Source organism: Opisthocomus hoazin, chromosome 8 (assembly GCF_030867145.1).
Source record: "Opisthocomus hoazin isolate bOpiHoa1 chromosome 8, bOpiHoa1.hap1, whole genome shotgun sequence".
NCBI lineage: Eukaryota > Metazoa > Chordata > Aves > Opisthocomiformes > Opisthocomidae > Opisthocomus > Opisthocomus hoazin.
In genome coordinates, this window is record NC_134421.1 from 36,833,746 (window position 1) to 36,859,465 (window position 25,720).

Sequence of the window (25,720 nt, forward strand, 5' to 3'; positions counted from 1 at the left end):
AATCATATTGCTGTTCTGATCTTCCCTGTACATCATCCAATTTACGGAGCTATCCTGATGAAGTCTATTAGGATTTGTGCCTTGTCAAGAGAGTAAATTATCTATTGATATTCTCTAAGCCGAATTTGTGTTGTTTTTCAATCAATGTGGAAATGCTTTTTATTTACTGGAACATGTGAATTGCAGTTTTTCCTATTCCTGTTTTTAATTTGTGAGTGTATAATTGTGGACTGGGATGAGTCTTCCTGAAAGCTAATTAATCACAGATATTGAACTTCACCAAATGACAGTCCAGATTTGATGATAGTTTTGAATATTAAAATTTTATAGAAGACATAAAAAGTGGTATTTTTACATTTTTTTCTCCAGCTATTTTAGATTTTGACAGAAGAAGTAATGCTTTTTTTTTCTTCTTCTGAGCGTATCTCTTTTTCACTGTTCTATAGGTGAGAAAAATCTTGATTTTTCAGCTGTCCTAAGCAGAATAGTCAGAGTGGTTTTAGTAACATGAGTAATAGCGCTAACCTGTTTATGTATGCCAGTCAGCACCGTCTAATTAGCAACCTTATGTTAGTGAAGTCTTTTTCCCTCTAAGAGGAACCCTGAACCTCTAAAAAGTAATTTTAAAAGGTCAGTTTCAAAGGAAAAACAGCGTATGCTTTATATTATAATGACTACATGAAAGCTTTCCATTCTAGCAGATTCTTGCATACCTATTTTTTGGTCACCTAGAAAAAAAAAGGTCTACAGCAACACACAGGCTTTAGAAAAGCCCAAAAAATCCACTCCAGTGGATCCACTGGATCAAACAAAATTCTGGCAATTTAGAATTTTGCCTGGGTTGTATAGCGTTTCACTTCAACTTGCATGCCCTAAGAAAGCATCTTCCAATGTACTCTCTTGTTATGTGAAATGTATTACATCGTATTCTTGAGCAAAGAGAATATACAGGGAGACAGGCATCAAAACTTGGGAGCTGAGACCTGTTTTGTGCTGAATAACTTTTATCTAGCCTCTTTTTTACCTGTCTGAGATAACCCGAGGTGAGGAACCAACAGAAGATTCTGGATGTTTATCAAGTCTCTTGCCTGTTGAAGAGAAATATGTTATTTGCACTGAAATGGAGAAAAAAGTGAAGTTTAGGAGCTGGGTATGTCTTTGAGAAGGAGAAAGAGCACAGGCTCAGAGCCACACTCAGAAGATGAGGTGTTGCTGTATGGATTTCTCCTTCAACTTTAATCTCTGAGACAAGTTAAAGGATACTAAAGTAGCTAAGAAGGACTCTAGAATCTTCCCTGTTTGTAACCTTATTTCCAGCCTTGTAAGTAAGAGGTTGACATGTCTTGTTAAAATAAACATTTTCTATTTTGTAAAGCACTGTAAGAGTTTCAGTTAGGCTGATAGATGGGATATATTCTCTCTCCAGGGGTAACTAAAATAAGTAAAGCAGAATATATAGGATTTTTCATCTGCGTAGATGTATATAAGCACCTTGTGAGCCGCAGGGAGCTTGGAGCCTGGATGTGTCCCCTTGCCGAGCAGCATGGGGGGTGAGGCTGGGTTAGCTGAGCCTGGCTGAGGGGCAGAGCCAGCCTTTGCTGCTGCTCGTTCTGTGAGAAGCTGACAGCAGAGAGAGGAACCCTGAACCACCGCAGCGAGGAAGGCAAAATAACTTACTTCAAACCAGATAATCCTCCAAACACAACAGAAGGATTTTCTTCTGTTTTATCAGACATTTAAAATTCACTGCAGACAATAAAAAGGCTCCTTGGGGAGCCCTTTGGCTGGGTGATTGGTGCTTCGATGCTTGCCTGTGTTTATATTTTTGTGCTGTAAATTCTGTAGGGCAGAGATCATATTAATTTACATGTAGTTGAGTGCTGTGTGCTTTTCCTGGAGTTTAATTACGATATTTGCAAGAACTCATCTCTTCACTAGGGAAACCGTCTGTTTTTCAGCCAAGTTAATGTGGAGCTCAGCCTATGTAAGAGCTCTGGGATTTGAGCTGAGGGCATCATGTGTTGGTGAATGTCAAGATTTATTATTGTAGATTTATAATATGAATTATTGATCTTAGATCCACCTTGGTCATTACCTGTTTTGGGAAGTTAGTGCCTCTTGATGTGTTTGTTTTGTTGCTTTCTAATTTAACAGCATTCCTGAAACCATCAGAGTTAAAATAAACAAGTTTCCATGTCCCAATGTCTTGAAAAAGCTGTCTTTTTTCGTTTTAGCAACTGTTTAGAAAGGCAGGATTAAAAATGGAAAGAGTTTCTGCATTATAAATTTATTTTGCTTTACATTATAAATTTGGAAAACAACATCCTCAAGTCCTTAGTAAACCTATCGTATTTCAAAACATTTATGTTGCTGAAATCTGTTAATTTTTTATCAAAATTCTGGAAAAAGTTTGTCTTATACCCAATATCTGTCATCTTTCTATTTATTACAAAGTATTTCTTGAAGTTCTTCCTCTATTCCATAAATGTAATCTAAGAAAGGTAACTTGTTAACTCAAGTACTGTGGTAATGTTATGTGAGAAAGTTTTGGGGTTTTTTCCCACATGAAGAGTTTAGATACTAAAAGAGTATGATCCATTCAAAGTTATAATAAATTGCTGTGTAGATATACACCAAACTGTCTTTCAGCAGACAGGTCTTGTTCTGATACAGTGGTTTAAGTTGCTTTTACACTTTGTAGAACAGCAGGTGAAGAAGGTTGGTTGTGTTGCTGTTATTTGTCATTTCTTTTGCTTGGAATGGAAATTTTACGGGAAGATCATTGTATAGCCAGTTGAAACTTGTCTCCTTAAACAGACAATTTGAAGGTGTGTTCATATAAACTTTTCTTTGAGATCACATTTCTTGCTGCTGGCTGACTTGCTAAGCTCCTTAATCTCTGCTTCAGTTCATTAGACAGCAATGGGTGTTTCCAGTGACAAAAGCGGTAGGTTTGACTCCCGCTGACAGTAGCAGTGTGCCGGCACACGCCATTGTCGCTCCTTGCGTAAGAGAATGAGGCAGCTGAAGCAAGAGCAGAGGGTTGTGGCCATTAACTTTTCTTTAGCATGTCCAACTTTTTACTGTTTAGTCTTGGTAGAAATTTTTCTGTGTTGCAGTTTATAGCACTGAATTAAGAAGACAGGACTTTGCTCTGATACGCTGAATCTTACCACTCTGAATATTGGAAAAAATCGGTAGGGAATTATAATGACAAAAGAGGTATGCTTGCAGCTGCATAGCTGAAATAAAATTCCTCTTCAGCTTCCACAGTATCAGTGGTGCTGAGAAATCGGTTTTGTACTGATAAAGGGGATATTTTCCTTCGGGGAAAAGAGCTAGTGTACTAGATAATGCACAGCTGCCCCTTTTTGTGGAGATCCCAGTTTCGGAGGGCTGGCTCCCTAAGCTGAGGGAGCAAGTGTGGCCTCAGTTTTACTTTTCCACAGTTCTCTGTCTCATGAAGAGGTCGTTCTTCCATCCTCTGAATGTAGCATAATTTTTGTGTAGTCATTGGTGCCTTTGTAAATCTGATAGGAGTTTGTTGTGTTTCACTCAGTGTTGAGATTAATTTAGAATATATTCAGACATTTAGAACGGTATAGCATGCAGCAGTGGGGTTCTTAAACAGGGTCTCTTTCAGCGTATGTTATATGAGACTGTTTGACAATATTCAGCTATTAGTTCTAATACATGAGACCACGTTTCATTCTAAAATCATACTTTTTAATCCTTGTGCAAAAGTAAGCCACCTCTTAGGGACTGGCAAAAGCAGACAAACTGGATCCCTCCTTGTTGCAGTACAGTGGTGTTGGAACAGCACTCTGCAGCAAAGGGATCTCATGTTTTCCAGTTCACTTCAAGCTGTTGAATTTCAGGGTATGCAGGGTAGTCTAGCTGCTTTTGCAGGTAAATTAAGGGTACAATGGGACAGGAGCAGTCCCTGTTTCTGTGGCTGGGTGGTTTTATTATTTACTTAGTCTTATATTTGGCCTAAAAGTGCTCTTCTCATACTATTCTGTTTTTTTGTACTTTTATATTTTAATTGATATAAAGGCACCTTATTTTATAGCAAATATAGTTGAAGTTACTTTGTTTCTCTAATGCTCTCCAAATATTCCTGTATGAAGTAAACACAGCTTTGAGATATCTTTGAAGTTACTTATACATAACGAAATAGTCACTTCATTGCTACAGAAGTATGAAACAGCAGCTACTAAAGTGTTTAAAAACTTTGTAGTGTTTTCTAATATGCCAATCAATCATTTGGATCTTGGTGTCCTTGAAGTAATACTTTTTTGAGTCCATCATTTTTGCCATTTGTTATACACCAGGATCTATGGTTGAACCATGGCAGCCTGAGGGCTATGAATGTCATCGAGCACTATGGTTGAGGAAATGGGGTTAAGAATCTTGAAATTTTTAATGGAATTTTAATTTTTTTCATAGTGAAAAAAAAAAGGCATTGACATATATGACTAGGGTTGTGATTATGAGCTATTAAATGAAAATTAATATAAAATGTTCCTACTGTTAAAGTCCCAGTGCTACAGGGTAAGCCCTGGGTAACATGGCTCTTTCGTAGGACCAGCACTTCAGGAATTTCTCATGCTCCTTTTCTAAGATGATCCCAGTACTGTCGGCCTGTCTTTATCTGTTTTTAAAGTTTATTTTAGAAGTTACAGGCATGGGTATCTCTGGGAGTGTTCTTGGAGAAAAAAATCATCGAATATTTTGGGTTGTAGATCAAACATAACATCAGAACATCTTGTTCAGTTTTCTTTCTTGAAAAGACATTATTGAATATTTGTGTCTCAGTTTGTTTATCTAGAATAAAACCGTTCTGGAAAACATGGGGCATAATTCCTTGACCAGTTATCTTCAATTCACTAGCACTCTCTTTCGTAAAATAAACACTAATAAAAAGTGACTTGTATATCAAGACTCTGGCTGTTCAGTAATCCATTGATTAATCATATGACAGCTTTCAAATCTGTAACATGGAAAACATTGGGAGGTCAAAGAGACATCAAGCTGCTGAGTTAGTTGGCGCATTATTGGCAGTTGTATAGTAATGCATGATGATGCTTCTATAAATACCTTAAAAATGAGTGAAGACAATCAAGAGGAACAGGTTTTAAACAGGTGAATGTAACATACTGCTTTTTGAATGCAGGACAAATCCCAGACAAAGAAGACAGATAAGTCTTACCACTAGCTTAATATGACTTTGGATCAAACCCAATGGGGGCTCCAACGTTCTTCCTGCAGAAATCACTCTGAAGCTTTGTCTTTCCTGGGATCAGCAGCATTCATAGACTTTATTTTGTTTTGAAGTATTTTTCAAATGGTGTATAATTATTAAATCTTACATCATTAAATATCGACTGCCTCATGAAAGTCTATAGATCTAATGATTAGAAAAGCTCTGCTATCACAAATAAAACCTGTTGAAAAGATTTGATGGGAGGAGTCCATTAAAATTATTATCTTCTAAATGCTTACTACAGTTTGTGAAGCAAATAACTATAATCCAATTGATAAAATATGATTTAAAAGGGTGTGCTGAAAATATAAACAAATAAGGAACATGCATAGTATGAGGAAATTTCAGGATTGCTGCATTTATTTGTGACTATATTTTCTAGGCAATTTACGTACCACTCATTTGCAAAATTGAACCTTATGATTGGAGTCTAACTTTGCTTGTATCGCATGAAATCCTTTATTTGCATCATCTCTCTATGTGAGTATGGGGCTCGCATTGGAAGAACTTCTGGTTGTTAGCAGAGTTGACATCTGAACAGGGGATACAAGAACAGTTACATTTTTTAAAGGTGCAATTTCTCATACCCAGTGGTTAGCTTATACTTAGCTGCCTTGTGTAGAAGAATAATCATGTTCCAAATAGAGTTCTGACTGATCTTTAATAATTTACAGTTTCTTAACACTTCTTTCAGCACACTCAAATCTTTGGCCAAATATATCTTATATTAAGATAATGTGTCTGAATCTGTGTGAGAGACAGAAAGAGAAATAATCCATTTCTGTAGCCCAGGTAATCATCTGCCATAGCACATCTCCATGAATGTTCAAGAGATTGCAATAAGTTCTTGTTACGATTTTTAAGCTGTTGTTATTTACTTCACAGCAGTCAAAAGTGTGATGATAGACATTTTATACAACAGGGTCCTTGCTTTGGCAAAATAAGCTAAAATTATACCATGAGGTAGCTGCAGAGTGTCATAAGGATGAGGGGAAGAAATGCTGAATGAAATGACAGTAAGTTGATTATTGTGATGAAGTAGTCTCTTCTGGAGTTGAGAGCATAAGATATTCTTTGGCTAAAGCACTTGACTGAGGCTCAGGAATTGAGCCCAAATCCCTCAAATCAACGAATTTATTGTACAGTCCTTAATGTAGGAAAACAGGACGTGAGGGGGGTGAATGGATCATCAGGCAAGCTCCATAGCACAGCATCCTTCCCGTAAATTGCCTCATCTCAAGGGGAATGCCTAATTTCCCTGTTCTTTGACTCCTCAGCTGTAAAATAGGATTAACGTTTTCCTTCCTTATGAGAGGAAGGGATGTGGGAGGATACTGTTATTAATTGCAGCATTGTGCTCAACAGAATGATGAAAGTCAGACCAACAAACAAATTAGGAAGTCCTGTTAATAAAAGCTAACTTCAAATAATTTAAGCACATATAATGTCATGTCTAACTGCCACAGTTCTATTCTCTTTGCCTTTTGCCGAACTACTGGATTTGGGAGGTAGTTTTGAATTCATCCACCAGTCTTGCTGTGTATTGAGAATATGAGAACAGCTGTACTGGGTCAGTCCAGCCTGGGCTTCCTCGGTGGATGGAGACCTGTGGAACAGCATAGAACAGGACAGATTTTCAGAGGTCCTGCCTGCTGGTATGGCCTTGCAGCAGTGTGCTTATAGGGATATTTTGAATCAGAGGTTGCGTCTTTGTGTTCCATAGACGGTGATTGTTCTCTTGCATAAACTCATGTAACTGAACCCATATAAACTTTAGGTATCTACATATCCTGGGACAGTGATTTCCATAACTGTGTGCTCTGTCCAAACATTGTTATTTGTATTTGTTTTTAACTTTGTCTTATTTCATCTGATATTTCTTATTTAGCATTTAGTATTCATTGCTTAGCATGAAAAACAATGGAGGATAAATCCCTGTTCACTTTTCCATGCCACTGCAAGCCCATCATTCTTGTATTTTAACTTTTATTTTTCATAAAACCATGCATTTAATTCCCACTTTCATTTTCACTGGAGAGAATGGTGTGTTCAGGAACTATAGAAGACTGTCCTGTTAAGCTGCATTGCTTTCTGACACAACAGAGGAAGATACAGTTTTAATATTTCAGTAGCTGAAAGGAGATAGTTCAAAGAGTGTAGGCAAACAATGAGGAGAATGTGTTGACAGTGCATGAAATCTCTGGTGTGGATTGCTTTATAAAATAAAATGATTTTTCAGGGATGCAAAGGTGGCTGTTAAAACCTCCAGTTATAAGCCCTCGAGAGAAAAGAATCATCCTTTTGGTTTTAGCATTGCTCCCTAGCTGAAAGAGTGATGGATGATTTTTGATAAACATCTTGTAGTGCAAAAGACCATAACAGAGGCTATCGATGCTGGTAATCTGTACTGTTTTTTTCTGATTGTTTATCCACTCTTTGTAAGAAATTAGAATAGATTAATAGAAGGGGGGGGTTTATTAGGAGAAAGGAGTAGGATTCAGGAAACAGGACTGACAAAATTGGCATTTGTATGGTCATATAATATTTGCTAAAGAAGAATAGAGTATTACGAACTGTTTCTGTGTCCCGCTAAAGAAGGAATTGTTATCCGTAGAGTGAGAGCCCCAGTGGAAGCAATGGACTTCTTATTTGTTATGCACAACGGAGGGACAAATAAGGAATGAAAGTGTTCAGTTTTATTCCACCTTACAGACACTGTTCTGCACAGGTTGTGTTGTACTGTGTGCTGTAGGAACACGAGAAAGCACTCTGCCTTGGAAAAGTTGAGGCTAAGTCTTCTACAATTTGTGAGATAGGAACAGAGGTGCTGAAATCTGTCTGCTGCTTGCTGAGGCCCTGGATAAAGTCTTCTAGCACTGCAGAGACCACGGCCTGTGAGAAACTGTCCTGGGAGGTTTTGGAGGAACAGTTATGTTGCTTCCCACCTTCTCAGCTACTCAGAAAGGCAGCAACAATGTGCTTCATCATAATGAGCAATTGTTTTCTGTAAGTAACCCCCTCAAAAGTCCTCCCATCACTTGGCTGGGGGTCATGGTAAAGAGGGAATTAAGTAAATCCTCATCCCAGTCAGATTACTTCTGGCACTTAACAGTTGACGGATGTTTGTGCTTTTTTTCATAGACAGTGAAGTGCTCAAATAATGAGCTCTTCTTTACTAAAATAAATAGGCCAGATACTTGAAAGTGCTTTTATGAATAACAAATACTTGTTATTAAAATATCTGGGAGATGGTTGCAGTCTTTGACTTGAGCTTGTATTTACAGCTGAGTTCCCTAGATCGAGAACTAAGCTGAATGACTGTCTAATCTTCTGGGAACACCTCTGGAAAAATAAAGGTAAGATCTGGCGATGGACAAATCTCCTTAGAGAATCTCATCTTCTGTATGGAACTTGTGAGAAGCCTCCCAGAAATGTGGTCACACACAAGACCTCGCAGTGTAGCAGCCAACACAATCATCCTCCCAGCACCTCCGACTCCAAACAGGAAAGAACTGCCTTGGAAATCATAATGTGAATTAAAAAAGTGCTCTTGGAGGACTAACACTGGCTTTGTTGTGCTTACAGGTAGGCACCTATAGGAATGGTACTGCAGGCATAAGTGTGATATTTGAATTATAGTCTCTTTGAAGTAGTAGCAGCGCTCGGTCCCTCAAAATTCACTGCAAATCTCCAGAATTTAATGCATGAAGATGCCATTTCCATTACATATATTCATGATTTTGTTAGCACCTGCCTTTTTTCCACCCCTAAGTGTTGCTCAGCGTTATTATGGCTGATGAAAACGGTGAGAAATTTCTGTAGTGTCAGGCATAGACAAGCTCCAAACCAGGTATCTTGCTCAATATGGCGTCCTTGTTCACGTGAGTTCTTTAAACAATGCTAGCCCTTCAGCAAACATCTCAGAACAAGCACAAATACTACAGGGAGCTCAACTCCTGGTATTTCTAATGTTAAAAACAAGCACATAAGACATTTTTACCTCTTGGAGATTTGCTTTGCAGGAGTCTCCATTTGCCACTGTAAATGAAATTGATTTTCTCTTCCTGATTTCTCAATATTTACATGTCTACTTCACAATGCATCACATTTATGTCTTAGTTGGAAGATTATATATTAATGGTTCTTACATGACCCATCTTTGTTAACATGGTATCTGAGTGTTTCAGAATTTTACTTTATACTGTAAGACGATTATTTATCTTACTATGCCTTCCAGTTTTATAAATGTGGTCTCCATGTAAGAAGACTGACTGGGTTCCCTAAGGTCCTGTAGGAAACTTAGTTTAGAGAACTGAGGCAGATTCTTCTAAATTTGAAGCTGTTGGCCCAACCACTGGACCCTCTTTTCTTTCTGTCTGAAACATTTGCTGCTCAAGACAAAGGAAACTGAACGGGCGTAGCTGTTACAGACCACTGTGCTGTAATGAAATTAACTTACAGGGAAGGATTCATAACATGACTTAAATAATTTCTGTATCTCTTGTTTACAAGGACACAAATATTCTTGCTTTTGATAAAAGACTACGGAGATGTGAATACAGAACTGTTTCCTTTCAAGCATACAAACAAATATCAGGCATTCAGTACCTCTGAAGATACTTGAATAGTGAACACTTTATTATCTGAAGGCAAAGGACATTTCACAAGGTGAGAACCCAAGTGGCTGGTGCTGGCAAAATCTCTTGCTGAAGAAATACTGAGCAATCTTAGGATAAGAGAAATGGGAATTCTTTGAAAGATTAGGATTTCTGTGAAAATCAGTGGTTATAAGGGGGTAATGTCCTTGACATAATACTTTCACTGCAAAGATGGAGAGGCTGGGAAAAGTGTGTATGCAAGTATGTGTGACAGAGAGAGGCAGATTGTTAGGTGCAGCAGTGCACTTAATTAAAACATTGCAGCTGTTCCATCGTTATTTCACCTTCAGATATGACTGTATTATCTAATACCTATTTAAAGGAAGCTTATGGCTCTTAGGATCATAGGGTCACTGATAATTCAGGTTGGAAGGGACCTTAGGAGGTCAGCCAGTCCCTCCCCAGCTGGGGCTGCAGCAAGGGTTCCTCCTTCCCAGGGGCAGTGCTTTGCATTTCTCCTCACCGAATTTCATGAAGGTCCTTGAAACTCCTGTCAGCCCACTTCTCCAGCCCGCCTGGGTCTCTCTGAATGGCAGGCCTACCCTCCAGCATATCAGCTGGCCCCTGCAGCTTGGTCTTATCTGAAAACTTGAAGAGAGTGCATGCCATTACCTCCTCCAAGTCACTAATAAAGGTGTTAAGCAGGACAGGTCAAAGGATAGACCCCTGCAACTCCGCTTCTTACTGGCCTCCAGGCAGGGTATGAGCAATTAACCAGTATGCTTGGAGCCTATCATCTCAGCGTTTTTTCACCCATCTGGTTGTCCACCTCTCCAGAGTGTAAAGTCCTTTTAAAAAGAAGTATTGTGGGAAACAGTGTTGGAAGTCTGCCTGAAGTTAAGGTAGATGACATCCGCTACTCTCCCAGTGTATATATGCAGTCATTTTCATCTTCATTGTTTATGAAACTTTAATCAGAAAACACAGCTATTGTGGAGTTAGTATGCACATCTGGACAGAGAGAAGACAGAAGCAGTGAGGACATAGCGACAGGCAGCTCCTTGTGCCAACAGGCCAGTAAGTTCTCTTGCCTGGCTGCTTCAGTTCAGCTGGAGAAACCACATGTGGGTAACAACACTTAGAACTTACATATATGCTTAACTGTTGTGCAGACATTAAACATATAAACTTAAGGGTTGTGCAAATATTAACTCATCGTTCTACTCAATCTTATTGGCATCCTGAAGACAATATTGATCTTAGACAATGGCCACAGAATATAATGTGTAGTACGGGTATGTGCAGAAGACCCAGTAGCAGCTATACAACTTTGTTAAATTGTGAATCAGGCTACAACACTACTGGAGTTGTGGTAGAGTAGAGATAACCCACACTCAGAGAACTGATTAGTTACAACACTAGAGGAATCGTCGTAAAATAGAGATAACCTGCACTTGGGGAATGATTAGCTTGTTTGTAGCTGGTGTGATCTTCGAGTAGTGACTGATATCACATCAGTTCTCTTGGCATATGCTTGAGGAGATAACTTGCTGTAGTAACCCCAAGATTAAAAAAAAATATTAAAACGAAGAAAAAATATCAGTTTTCCTGGATTTTTGCATTACCAGGAAACAACATACAGAACTTTCGACTAGAACATGGATTTCTCTTAAATAGAAAAAGTAGTCATTGTATAAAGAGTTGTTTGTGCTACCATATAGCGGGATTTCAAAGATAGCTTTTGTTCTGTACCAAGAATTTTCTTCTCAGAAAAGGTGAACCCCTGAATACTTCCCAAAATGTTAAATCCTCCCAAAACAGGATCTATTCAAGATAGAGGAATCTGACACCAAATGCTGTGATATTTAACCTACGCAGACTTTTAAAAATAACTATTAAGTTCTTCATGAAAAGGAATCATCTGAAGAAGAGATTGTGCCTGCTGATTCATGTGATGACCTAGGTTGTGACTGAAAGAAGCAAGGGATAATTTCTCCTTTTACCCTCCTGTCTGAGGAGTGAACATGGATGATCCTCACAAGAACTGACACGGGATAAGAAAAGAAAAGCAGCTTGCTGACAGCGCTCTAGTTTATAGCGTTGGGACCTGGAGATCTCTGCTCAGTGAGCAGCAGTGCTACCTCAGTGTCAGTGCACAGTCACTTTGTGTAATCCAAGGAAAATACTTGAGATTCCCCCAGACTTGTGGGTAGCCTTCTATTATTACTCATCATTTTTTATTTTTCCTGGTGCTGTTTTTCTCATGTGATGCTAATTTGCTGGCTTAAGTTTTCTATTCAGAATGTCACTTTTGTTCTGTATAAATGTGCTCCCAAGGCAGTGCGAGGTGGTTGTTAGAGAGCAGTGCGGTGGCTCTGCTTGGAGAACGTGGACTTCGCCACATTCCCTTGCTAAATACCTGGCTCTTGTATTATTCTTCACGGCTGACTGTGCATTGCTATGTGTAATGATATCTTAATTTTAGTACAGGTAATGTGTTTTGAAAGGGAAAATGAAACAAAAAGTTATACTTCTGCTTAATCAGCCTGCTGTAAAAGTCTGGCTCACTGGGAGACAGACACATCAAGAGTGAGATTAAAATGTACATCCCCTGGGTAATGTATGAGGGTGGCATTTGGAAACTTCTATGCTGGAAGGGTTAGTGCTTATCAGCTGGAAATGTTCTGTATGTCCTGATGAAAGCTAAAATGCTGAAGTAGTGACTAGGATTCTTTTCACCGAGTCTGAAATAAAGAAGATTAAGAAAAAATGTAATGTGGGTTAGTGTATGTGTGGAGAATGTCATTAATTGTCTTGGTGGTGTGCAGACAGTACTTTACAGTAATTCTAGTACAACTAGTAGAATATTAATTGCGTGCTGCTTTGACCTGCTATCAATCATTGTGATTTGCATATCATTTGCATAATGCTTTGCATATCAATCACATATTACTCACTAGATTTTGTACTGCTAGAGTGACAGACTAACAGAACGTTCATAGTAGCGTTGCTCCAGAGAAAGGAATCGCCTTATAAGTTGCTCTTTTTTCTACTATTTTCCAAAATATTTTATCATTATGTTTTTTAGAATTTTAATACTATTTTTACCAGAATTATTAGCAAATCCCAGATGGACCATGTCAGTACTAACTAACAGTACTCTGTTAGTCTCTCATTCTTATTTAATCCACTTTATTTAAAATTAATGATAGGTTTGCTTTGTGCTCAAAGCTGTGTACTTTGACTATTGAAACGTTTGGCATATTTAGCATTGACAATAGAGAGCTTAAATTCAATAGCTGAAAACCCAAAACTAGACATACAAGCCTCTGATTTGATACCAATAGTTAAAAGTATTTGAAATATATTGCAGTATAAATGTATTAAATCATGTTATGAAAGCTTCTGACTTGATTGGTAGCTGGCACAGCTAGCAGGGTCCGTTTCCAGGATAAAAAGTGTGTCCAGTGTGCATCTGCAGTGATTCAAAGTGTGTGAGGACTTAAATCAGAGGCAAAGGACAGCCACAGAAGTTGTCTAATAAGATGGGTTATTTCTGACCAGGAGGAAAACTTGTTGGTTGTATGCATTTCCCAGACAGCTCTGTTGCAGTTCCAGTGCGCTATTTAACCGCAAGCTGATTATTCCTGAAGTTCATTTTTATTATTTAGCTTTGCCTTTCTGTGAAGTAACTTCTTGGGATAGATCTATGCTCAGAAACAAAGACTGAACTTGAGAGTCTTTAACCTTCTCTGGCCTCCCAAGTTGTGGGCACACTGCAGGTCTCTGGACGCTGACGCTGCTCTTTGGGAGACTTGAGCCTCGGCTTGCTGCTCATGGGTTGATCCTCGGTGCACTTGGTCAGGACCCTGCCTCATCTGCCAAGATCTCATAAATAGGAGTCTGAACCTGTTCTAGTTGTATTTAAGTTCTTTCTCTCTATTGATCTGAGCTGGACAGTAGGAGTAGCTGTTCTTGAGAATGGGTTCAAACCTAAATATAACGGAAAACGTCACCATATCCGTAAAAGCTTAATCCTGAAACATCAAACTCAAGAACAGCTTTTACACTGAGTTAAATAGTGGGAAGGTGAAAGCTCAGTGTGTAGTACTTTGCTTTGACCCCATGCATCTAGATTTTTTGCAGAGATACGTTATGGGTAGGTACTGTGTAGAAACCCAGAACAGCCACAAATTTCCTTCAACATCAGTATGAGGGAAAGTTGTCACTGTCAGGGTGTCTTTCTTCCTGACTTCAAATGAGTATAATATACAACAAATTTGAATTACGTTGGCCTGTAGTAAAATTCCTGGTTGTGCTAGGTCACTGCATCAACTTCGACAAACGTATATGCTGAAGATATCACCTGTGAAGTGTTTGTTTCTTTTTAGTGGAAAGGCTACATATATTTGCATTGACATGGCAGGGTTTAAGTTAATGTAAGTGCTGTTATAATGTCAGTAGACTTTTTTTCTCTATTTATTTATAGATTCCAAAAGAGCTATTACAATTCTCAGTAGAGCTGTCTCCTAGAGTTCCAGTGACACTGAAGCTGTTTTGTTGTTCATAAACTTTCCTCATGGCGAGGCTTTGACATCATGCAAGTTGCCAAAGAGCCTTTTTGCTTTCAATGGAAGATGTACAATTATTTTTCAAACATTTACTTTTTTAACCAAATTTTTCATCTTTCTTTAAAGAAATAATTTTTCATATATCCCAAAAGATGTCTCCTTAAGCAATAACTCTGCATGCTTCTTTGAGTTCTTGAAAGAGAATTGTTATGTAAAGCTTGCTTTGCAGTAGTTGATAATAGACATTTTACAGTGTGGCCAGCTATTTTCGGTGCCTTGTAATGAAGGCACTTCTAGTAGGCCATACACATACTTCTGCTGCCCTTATTCTTAACTGCTTCCAGTTAATGGGGAGCTCACCAACCTCTCACCTGTTGGTTTCACACTTTCCATAACTACTATTGACCTAAGAAAAATTCTGGGGAGAAAACAAGTAGATCCAATCCCAATGTATGTGTTTGAACTGAAATATATTAACTGTATATGAATTATATGAATTCAAATGGCCACTGGCTAAATATAACTTGCAAGAATATTGGATGGTAAAATGTTTCCTAGATCGGTTTAATCTAGATTATAAGTCCCCAATAAAGTTATGTTACATATCAGTATAAAACTGCCTGTCTTCGAATGAAGGCTCATCTCAGAAGCTTTAGTATAATTAGGGACAAATATATGTAAGTTGTAGAAATTAAAGATTGAACTTCAGTCTTAATTCTAAAATTCTGGGATTTTTAATGGAAAACATAACTTGGAAACTTTTTCATATACTTCCCCCTATACATGTACCCCAAGTATGAAAATTAGTTCAAAGCAAGTCTATTTCATCTCTTTAAAAAAGTCTGTAAGGAAGTACTCTGCATGCTATTCCCGAATCAATATGTATATATATATATATATACATATATATATATATATATATATTCCTGATATATGCATAAGGGGTGAATAAAAAATACTCCTCACCAAAGACACCGTGTGGCCCTTCCAGATACCAACATCTATTTCCAGGTGTTGCAGCTGTCACTGTTAGGGAACTGGGGGCTGCTGTGATGGGGCTACCCTGAGAAACTGAGGCACCAGGCAAATCTCAAAACTTCAAACAAGCCTTTCCTTATGCTCAACAACTGGAAATGAAGCAGTAGTCAGACAGATTAGCCAAGTCTTGGGTACGTAGTATTGCAAGTCTAATGTTGTGTTTGGCCTTGATGGCCAAAGTGTTTGGTGGTGCTCAGGTGGCTGAGGTCAATATGTCCTGACTCGAAAGCTCTTCAGTGAGGGAAACTGAAGCTGAAAGAAGTGTCTTCTTTTTTTCCTAAGCTCCACTTGCATCGCTGGCATCGGATAAACATTTTCCATGGATCAGGACAACTCTGGTCCAAAGGATTACTTCATCTTTCTGCAGGTGGGAACTAACCTGTTCCAGCTTGTCCAGGCAGGTATTATCCCCTCCAGTGCTTGTCCATCCTGGTCTTTTCTGATGGGTATGCATGTTTGCAGACTGTAGGACTGCAGGTGATCTGATACCTTCAAGTAGTTGTAGACTGTGTGCTGTTTTCTTAGTTTTACTATTTTTATACAACTCTGCCAAGCAGGCAGATGTTACAAAATAATCCACCTTCTAACCTAAATCAAGTAGTCTTGTCGCATGCCTGGGTACAAAACAAACTGGGTATGTGTCATGTTTTGCCTTAAATCAAGCAGGCTTGTAACATCGTGGTAGTGAAATGAGGATACATGATGCTCCACAGGTAGGCCTTCCTGCTGCACAGAGGGTAGACTGTCATGCTATATTGATGGTGCTATTTTGAATTTGAATTTGAATTTTCAATTGGACTTTCAGCAATCATACTAAAAAGGAAAAAGAAGGAAAAAGCCATATACCAACATATTGGATGTTTTGTTTATATGCTTACAGTTTTGCCAGGGAAAGTTAGAGTAAGTCTGTTTCTTTGTAGGACATCTAGAGATAAGACTAGCAAAGAAGAAAATAGGTGTGCAAATAGTCATTTTAACTTCAGAACCCAAACTCCAAGATCTGATGCACCCAGTGGATGCCAAACTTGTGCATTCAAAGTACAGTAAAATAGTTTTTCTTAGTACTAAAAAAAAAATTCTGTGTCTTATAGCAAGACTGAGCGAAAGTCTCCAGTCTGCTCCCACAGGGTTTGCTCTTAAGCCTTAGCAATTTTTTGTCTTACTTTGAAACATTATATATACTGCAGGATCTTCTTTGCTTTACAAATAAAAAAAAAGGATAAATGTAAGAAAAAAAAAATTACAGATTGTGGGATTTTGGAACATAAACATGCCTTTTTTTTAATCTTTACAAATTCAAAAGGAATGGGTCTATAACTGTGTCAAGATGGATTTTACGTTCAAACAATGATAAATAGCTTTTTAATACAATTCTTAATACTGTAATATTAGAGATTAAAGTAATATAAAATTACATTTTTTTAATGTAAAATTTCATGAAATTCACACTATGGATTTGCAGAGCTCTACTTTTCTGAAATAATTAACTGTAGTTCATATCCAGTATTAACTGAACCAAACATTATTAACAACACTTTAGAATATAAATGCTAATTTAATAAAGAATGATGGATTCATTTAACTCCACGTGGTCATCCTCTTTGCTGAATTTCTCGTTTGCTTTCAGTTTACAGAGTCTCATGGCACAAATCAGGAATAGGTCATGCATGGTTGCTTAGTGGTTTCTTAATTAGTGTTATAACCCATTTGCTTTGTTAATAGCTTTGTATTTGCACGTATTGTATCTCATTTTGCTGAGGAATCATCACTCAGGTAGTCAAGAATAGGCCTTCTAAGGAACCAATAGAATCCTGTATAATCTTGCAAAATGTGTATGTCATGTTCTGTGATCCAAGTGACTATTCTTTAATGTTGTTTTCTTGTCTATCGCTCTGAGAAACCTGGAGTGACATATGACCTGACTACTAGACTATATCTTTAAAGGTCGTGCTATCATTCATTGTGACTTTAGCTAGAACATACTGAATGCAAAAGTTCTTGCTACGTGCAGGACAAAAATGTAATCTCTGCTGTTTTTTCATTTCTACTAAAAAAGGAAAACAACGTGTTATCAGAAAGAAAACACCTGTAGAGTGGAGAGGTCGCTGCATTTCTTACTGCTTGAAAGTTTTCTTAAAATGCCTTGCATTGCATTACTGAGAAACGCACATGTTGATTTTGCACAGTAAAGAGAAGCTAGAGGTTGGCACGCACCAGGTCATACATCTTGTGGGCAAGTGTTCATTGTGGCTTCGTGGTATACAACTGTGCTGGGTTGGTGGGGCTGGTGGTACTGCTCTGCAGGCAGGCAGAGCTGAGCCCTGCACTCAGTGCAAAGCGAAGCGGGCTCCGAGAGTCCCTTCGGCCGGTCCTCTTGGGCACTGATACAGGGCAGTAAAAGGTGATAACTATGTGACAGCCTAGTTACACAGAGGACATAGGTACCAGTTTAAATGCTTTAGTGTATTTAGGAAGAAATTTTAATGTTAATAGTTATCAGTATTTATTAGCTGGAAAATAAGATTTAATTTCCTCTTTTCTCATGACAGAGATATAAATAGGCACATTGTATGATTTGAACTAATGTCGGTCTTGTTTGATGATTATTCACCAGCTCATCAAAGAGGCTACAGATTATACACTCTCTCAGCACTTGGTTGAAGGTTTATTTGAAGTTCATGCTGCACAGATGGGTAATAGTTTGAAAGCACAGATGGAATTTAAGGAACAGTGAGTTCAGTGGGAAAGCTACTGTATTGAAGAGAGGGAGAAAACTGAATGAACCAACAGCTTGAGATAAAAATACTGAGATCCAGCTGGTTATTACACAAATTATTTCAGCTTCGCCTAGCATATAAATTGTGAGGACAAACAGCAAATGTTTTACAGGAATTGGCTGCTTCCTCACTATTCTCTTATTCAAGAAGTGCCTCTCAAACCTAATTAAAATACATATTTTAATATTAAATTAAAATATATTTAAATATTTTTAATTTTTTAAAAATGCGTTCTAAAAATACATATTTTAATATTTTTTTAAAATACTTTTTTTTGAGTGATGTTTTATTGGGCTTTAGTGGAAGAGAGAGAGACAAGGATCTATCTAGAAGATCTGTCATGAGTAGAGCAAAATCAAGTGGCTGGAGATTTTAACCCCAGGAATTTTTTAATCATAGAATCATAGAATCATAGAAAGTTTTGGGTCGGAAGGGACCCCTAGAGGTCATCTAGTCCAACCCCCCTGCAGCGAGCAGGGACACCGCTAACTAGATCAGGTTGCTCAGAGCCCTGTCCAACCTGGTCTTGAATGTTTCCAGGGATGGGGCCTCCACTACCTCTCTGGGCAACCCGTTCCAGTGTTTCACCACCCTCATTGTAAAGAATTTCTTCCTTATATCTAGCCTAAACCTACCCTGTTTTAGTTTAAAACCATTACCCCTCGTCCTGTCACTGTTGTCTCTGCTAAAAAGACTGTCCCCATCTTTCCTATAGGCTCCCTTTAAGTACTGATATGCTGCAATCAGGTCTCCCCGCAGCCTTCTCTTCTCCAGGCTGAACAAGCCCAACTCTCTCAGCCTGTCCTCATAGGAGAGGTGCTCCAGCCCTTGGATAATTTTTGTAGCCCTCCTTTGGACCCGCTCCAACAGTTCCATGTCCTTCTTGTGCTGAGGTCTCCAGAGCTGAACGCAGTAAATCCCAAGAGAAGGATTAAGATGAGAGCCTGGTGAGAAAAGAAGGTCCAGTGGGAAAGGCAACCTGCCAAGCTCACCAGCCTGCATGTCCTGCTTGTGTTGGGTGCTTGCCTCTTGGCATTGCTTTTTTCTGTCCAAGTCCTTGTGCATCCTCCTGGGAAAGGCAAGACACAGAAAAAATTCTTGCTACTCTTTCCCAAAAAGAGCAAAAGGAAGGATACGCCCAGCTAGGTTTCAGCCACCTGCTTCTTTCCGGAAGCTGTGTCCACTTGTCAGTCTTGCATTTACCTGCTTCCCACTAATGCCAAAATTAAGTTGTGTCTGCAGCGATTTAATGCCATGTCAGTGCATTGTAGACTTTAGCTCCTGACTCATTTTGTCACCTGGGGATCTGTTTAAACCTTCCAGTCTTAGTGGAACAGTGCAGTCTTTCATCATAATCAAATAACTGAGCTGCTCTTTATTTTCTGATTTTCAAATCACAATTTTTTAGAAAAGTTTCTCTCAATAAATAATACCTGATAAGAAAAAAATGTAAAATTCGATGAAAACACACTTTGGCAGAACATTTACGTATTTTATATTACTATTTCAGTTCACTGATTTTCTAATATATCTGTAATAAGTATGTGGCAGATGTTTTCAGCTAAGTTATCAAACAAAGAAAATTATTTCTGAAGTACTAAATTCTGTATATATGAAATTCCATGAATAATGTGAGATCTGTCATTCAGAACAGGAAGAGAGCCTCAGCAATAAATTCATTCCTTCAAGCACTGATTTAAAAAGGGAGAGAAAGAGAAGAGTAAAATTATATAATCAGATGAATTAAGACTATAATTTATTGCTGTGCTCTGATTTATCTCCTGCTGCTGGAGATTGTCTCATAAGTGAAGCCACTATCGTTGAGCATTTAAATTCATATTTTTTTAGGTCTGAATGTTTTTTCCTTCAAAGTTGTATGTTTCCATATATTTAAATTCTAGTTTATTAAAAAAACAATAATTCAGAACTTTCAAGGTTATTTGCTGAGTACAAGTAATTTTGTATGCAATTTTCATAAAAAAGATATATAATAATTGTAAAAGACCCGCCCCCCCAATAATTCTGCAGTGTAGTGTGGTAATGTTCTATTTATAATAAACTTTCTTCGTGACAGTGTTTCTGTGGAGCCCTGCTGTAGGAGGTGAGAGTCTTTATTCATAAATAAGAGGAAATAAGTAGTAACTTGTTAATGATTTTTGTGTGTGTTTATTGGATCCAATACTTGGGAAGCAAAAACATTTCTGGTTTCTGCCTTTCCATGAGCTGGGCTATTTCTTCCAGAAACACATAGAGAGTTACTATGCTAGCTTATCATTCTTTTATTTCTCTAATTTTATAAACAGTGTTGGTTGTTTTTGTCAGTTTTGAAGTATGACTATTTTTGTGGGTTTGGTCTATTGGTAGCATCAGTGCCCTGACTGACCTTTGGTGGAAACAAAAAGAAATATTTTTAAATATCAATTTTTAACACTTGAGAAGGAGCCTTTCTTTCTTTTTCCAGTCGGTTGAGGATTTTTTTTTGTGGAGTTTATACTTCCTATCAGACAATAAAGAAGGTGAAGGATGTTTGTCTTCTTTTTGAAGGAAATCTCGATGCTGACAGGATCAGAGAAGAGCTTCTTTTTGAAGGAATCACAGCATGTGATTGTACCTTCCAGCTAAGAGTTTATGAGTGGAAACAACTGGAGAGGACCTTACAAGGTCATCTTAAAGGGTTTAGTAGGGAAAGAGCCAAGTATTTATATCAAGGATTTGTTGATTCATTTTCTGGACATAAGTTAGTAGTGGAGTTTTCAAACCTCACCTACAAAGAGTCCTCTGAGCCTCTAGCAGGAGCCTGAAAATGAAAAAGAAGTGCTAGTGCCATTCAGGTAAGGAATACTAATTCTCAGAGGTTAGCAAGTTGCGTCTTGTAAAGAAGTGTCTATAAAGCAGTGAATCGCCACGCAGATGTGCCCAAGAGGTGCCAGCAGCGTTACGGTAAGTGTGTTCTGCTGCGCAGCTAGTCAGCTTTACTGAGAGATTGGGTATAAGAAGTCATGGAGTGCCATGCTAAGGGAGTTACGTGCCTTCTAGTACCTAGGCTAGTTTTGTCCATGCTAACCTGAGCACCTCTGTGTGGGGCTGCTCAGAGCTGTGCACACATACCTTTGGTTGGTAAAGACAGCTTCCTTGAATAAGTACTTAGAGACACCAGAACTGTCTGGAGGTAAACATGGACAGCATTAGACCCCACTGCCTCCTACTCCCTCTAAGTGTTGGAAAATATCCTGCCTGTACTGGTCCAAGCTGGGCTTACCGGAATTTCAGTGGTTTTGGTTGCACTTTGAAAGAAGACCGGACGCTGAGTTGTAGGATGGTGGTTCTGATGACTCAAAGCAGAAGTGCACGTTGAACTTTGTTGTGCCTTGCAGAGTAATGTGTGGAGGTCCCACAGTGTGAATCTACATCAGCCTGATGTTTAGTGAACAGACACTTGCAAATAACATTCTTTAGCAGAAGGTGACTGACCTCATATCATTAGTATTATTAGATAGCACCATCGTTTATCAATTCTGCTCATTGGTTCATAAGGAAATACCAAGGAATTTCTACCTATGAGAGGGCGACTGAAACTGACTGTTCACGCTTTGATAATGACTGAAGGAGCAGCTTTATAGATAGAGAAACTGGTCTCCACAGATGTCTGCTGTATGTACCTGACTGTAAGAAGGAGATTGAGTTGATTGAGACTAAGAACTCTAGCAGTGCTTTTATGTTGCTGGGCTTCTGGCATGTCAGGTTCCCTGTATAGCTGGTGGGCAGAGTTAAGCAGCTCATGTGGACAGTGGAAAGCACTGACACTAGTTAGCCATCAGGCTTCCACCCTTGGTGCCAGGGACTGCAAAGAGCCAACCTTCGCTTTCGGTCATGTAGCTCTGTTAAGGAGTGCAGGAGCCCAATATTAGATGGCATGGATGGGCAGAGTTGTTCTTGTCCTGCCTGCTATGAACACAGCGCTTGTGGCTGCTGCAGCTCCCTTGCTCTACAGGAATATGGGTCACCAGTGATGATTAGCGTCTCTCTCTGTAAAGCACGCAACCTTCCTGACTTCTGTGGTTATTTATGAATTTTATTTCTTTTTTATGAAGAGGAGAATAACGTGATCTGTTTCTCTCCTATTACTGGCCTTTCACTTCAGATTTTAAATATCCTCTTATTTTTTTGCAATCTTTAGTAAACGTGGAAGACTGACAAAAGAAAAATGGATATGCATGAGATATAGAGGTACATTCTTTGACCCTTTCCCCTTGGTGGTACAGTGTCGCCTAGTTTAATTTCTGAAGGCCTGTTTTATCCTTGCTGTCTCAGTCCACAAACAGAAAACAAAAGTCTCTGCTTTCAGTATAGATTTGATGTGCCCTTAAGGCCTACTGGTGCAGAGCAATGCAATTTAAAAGTCATAATTCTTACTAATTTTCTTTAAGCATATGAAGACTCCCCAGGCTGAGTAAAAATAACAGTTAAGAGGGCACGTGAGAGGCCTGGATGTTGGCTTGTCCTTATCCTTTCAACCTAACGAGCAGTTTCTGTCACATTCGGTTCAGACTTGAGGGCTGTGGAGAGGAGCGGCTTCCAATGGAGGGCGTGGCAGGGCTTCCGTTTCTGAGGGCTTTCGCAAGCAGTGCCGAAATGCTGTCACTTCAATGGTGGTGTCTTTACTAATGTCCCCCTTGAGCACTGAGTCCTTTGAGAGAGGACGTCTCTGTAGGCCTGTAGATTTTTGTCCTTTCCTCCTGTGTTTTTCAAAGGGCTGTCAGGGAAATACTGTGTATCTTCTTCTGTCAAATGTATTTTTATTATTTAGTCTGAGTAGCTCAAAACTTATGCTTTTTAAATCATTCTCTGATTTCCCTTTCTGCAGAAGAAATAAGTGCATCCAACTTGAGCTATGTGGTATCAAGCTTCTGCCAAGGCATAGAGAAAAAGATTAAAACTAAAAGAGGTGAATCTCGGTCCTCATCTTCTCTGACACAAATGCCAACCTTTTCATCAGTTCAGTTTTTGTAATTAAGTGTTTGAAGAAGAAGAAAAGGGTATAAATGCTTTGAAGTAATTTGATAAATCAAGGAGGGTGGGGATTCAATGGGTTTTGAGTATAGGCTTCAAGGAGGTCATTAGGGATTTTAGCAAAGGTAGTTTTACTGGAGTGCAAACAGCAAATAATGCAGTTGAAAGGGCTTGTACAAAGATAACTTTATATGCTCGATGTCCCTGAAAATAAGATTTTAAAAATATATTGGAGATAAAATAATGAAAGGTGAAAATCATAGCAAAGAATGAAGTATTTTAATAAGATCAACAATCCGTAAGTAATTGTATGTAAAATAAAGTAAAATCTGTTAAAAAGCAGTTAACTCGTTCTTTTAAGACTAAACTCAAATCAACACTTATCTTTAGCAATGGAAATTCATTTTTCTGTCTGTATTTACAGTGTTCTTAGGCTTCTGCTGTTTTGTAACTGAAATACTTGGAGTTTTTGTCATATTCTATTCAACAGATTTCATAAAGAACTTTTACAAAATAATTTTATTTCTGCCTGATTTTGGGAAGGAGCAATAGATAGATGGCTTTAGTGCATTCTGCTTTCCTGCTTTTAAAAAATTTTACCACGTAAATGTTTCTGCCACCAAAGCTACAAAACTTTTAAAATACTCTTTGTTATTTTGTTGATCTTTATGACGTTTCTGAAATTTCAAATCATTATAGTGGTTATTGATATCATATCATTTATGTTCCCTTGTCTGTTGGGAGTTTGATTAAACAGAGTAGTTTTCATTAATGGCAAATCCTTCATAAATTCCAACTTTCTATAATATTAGAGATTACTGGGAGATCAGTGTGAGAGTGCTCAGCTTTTCACTGTTTATGGCAGAAGATTTATGTCGCTTTGAAACCAATCTCACTGCTGTTATGGTAGATGTCATAGCTGCATGTATTGAAAAAAGTATGGGTCAAATAGTGTTTGACCAATTTATGCCACCATTCTCGTGTGGTTTACTGTTTGCTGATAATCCCCTAAGTTGTATGAAAGTATTCAAAGTGAAATTTACAACGTAATTAATAAATTTAACACCATTATTACAGTTATTTATATGACTCTTCTGCTAGTTGCTGATTTGCCATAGCAAGGACCAGATTCAAGGGCCTGTTAAAACACTGCACTGCCTTGTGCTTTACAAAACTGTGCGATTCTGAGACCTGGGAAACTGAGTAGCACTATGCAAGTGTTTGGTGAGACATACTTCTGCACTTACCAAATTAAACATACTTATACAACCAATATTTTATTGGCTAGAGAGAAAAAGGAAGCATAAAGTCATACTCTTTTAGAAACCTCCAAAAGATAAAATGAATTCTCCGCCAAAGAATATGCGATAATTCTGCCCCATCCTCCGCCGTAGTGGGGGTGGCTGCTGCCTTACGGAGTGAGGATCCTGCTGCTTTGCAGGTGTGGACTTGGGATAGTCCAGCGGGTGGTTTTGAAGTAGTCTAAGATAGTAATCCTAGCATACCTTTAGTCAATGGTGAAAAACAGGCCATTCCAGAGAATGATTAATCTGGCCTATTTTGAAAGTACATTTCCCCTTGATTTGCCTATTTTTCTCCACTGGCTGGATTTGTTGGTTATATCTTGATTACATCTGATGTCTGTTACTGACCCTTTTCTTTCTCAGGTCTTTTGGGTATTTTACGTGTTCTTAATGTAGTTTTCCAGTGAATCTGTGCTACTCTGTGGAAACAGATGTAAGGATCATAGGACAAGGACCGAGTCAGTAGCCCAGCAATGCAGCCCATTCGTGCAGAGGGGAGGTTACTCTAGGATCCAGTTCCTGCTTCTCGTAAAGTTTACACAAAACTATAGCTGAATAATATGCACTGGAAGCTGAGACTGGAATCCAGGATTTGAACTTGCAGATTATATGTGCTCAGGAAGGGATGCCAGGAATTTGGAAGCAGGGATTTTACAGATGGCCCATTTTGACTAATTTGATTAAATGGTGCCTAAGTCCTATTGCTGACATGATCACCGGCCCTTTTGGAAGATTCAAGCAGGCATTTCCCTGTAGGGTGTCTGCATTTTTAGGTAATCTATTTTCTTAAAATCTTATGTGCCTACATTAAAACTTGTAAACAAATTAATAAATGACACAGCTTTTTCTGATCTAGTTGTCAATGTATATTCTAAAGAAATCTTCCAGAAAAATATTTAGCTACAAATGCCTAGTTTCCTGCAATACCTTCTGGCTGATGCAATAAAAGTTACAACTGCTCTTACAACAAAAGTGTTGTGTGTCGAGACCTGACATCTCAAGATCAGGCAGTCCGCATTTCAGTGCACCTGTATGCGTGTTGATTTCAGCATAGCAACTCCTGCCAGTAAAGCAAAATGTATTTATCTTCATGATCAATCTAATTCTGCTACTCCACCTTTAGATTGTTCATTTTTATTGACCCCATTTTACTTAC

The 25,720-nt window shown here is 38.4% G+C and overlaps 1 protein-coding gene across 9 annotated transcripts in view; it reads left to right on the forward strand.

The window, feature by feature from the left end:
- Positions 1–25,720, forward strand: part of TAFA2 (TAFA chemokine like family member 2) — a 204,884-nt gene that overhangs the window by 56,744 nt on the left and 122,420 nt on the right. Inside the window, exon 1 of one of the 9 annotated variants that reach the window (XR_012764820.1) lies at positions 8,601–8,622. The exons of the other annotated variants lie outside the window; for them this stretch is intronic. The gene's annotated coding sequence lies outside the window, so the exon portion shown is untranslated. Of the gene's footprint in view, positions 1–8,600; positions 8,623–25,720 lie in introns of those variants that run through there. 9 annotated transcript variants of the gene reach the window in all.